Genomic DNA, 667 nt, shown 5'->3' on the forward strand with positions numbered 1-667 from the left:
ATTTTTGCAACAGGATGCTAGTAAGACTTTCAGAAAGCCTGCAGAACTACTGCTGAAGACCATAAAAACAATTGCAAGCCTGCTTGAAATTAAAATAGAAATAACTAGGGGTTAGCTAAAGTAGTTTTCAAGTAGTAAAAAAAACACAAACAAATCAAAACAACAAAAGTACTAACAAACATTTTATTACATAATTCAAATTCTTACTGTTAAAAAAAAAACCCCAAAAAAACGTATCCTAGTCTGACACAACTCCCACGTCACACTAAATTATTTCCTGAACAAAAAAAACCCTAAATAACAAAAACAGTGTGCAGATGTGAATAAACCCGCTTTAAATTAAAGAAATTAAGAAATGAGATGAAGAGACGGTACAGCGTACTGAGCCCACAGTAAAATACAGGGCATAGGTGCTGCTGTCAACTCTCACTCTAGAGCTTAGCTGGTACAAACAGCCAGTTCTTGTATCTTCTCAACTTCAATTCAATGAATCAGAGCATAAAAGCAAAGCTAGTAGAAGGAAAACAGGAGCTTTGCTGACTCTTCTCTCACATTTGCCTTTTAATCTTCATATCAAAAATCCTTGAAAGAGTAGTTGTCAAACAGCTAACAGATCATCTGCAGAGGAATGGTTTATTTGAAGAGTTTCAGTCAGGTTTCAGAGCTC

Source organism: Pundamilia nyererei, unplaced genomic scaffold (assembly GCF_000239375.1).
Source record: "Pundamilia nyererei isolate P.nyererei 1_Seehausen unplaced genomic scaffold, PunNye1.0 scaffold00072, whole genome shotgun sequence".
Lineage (NCBI taxonomy): Eukaryota > Metazoa > Chordata > Actinopteri > Cichliformes > Cichlidae > Pundamilia > Pundamilia nyererei.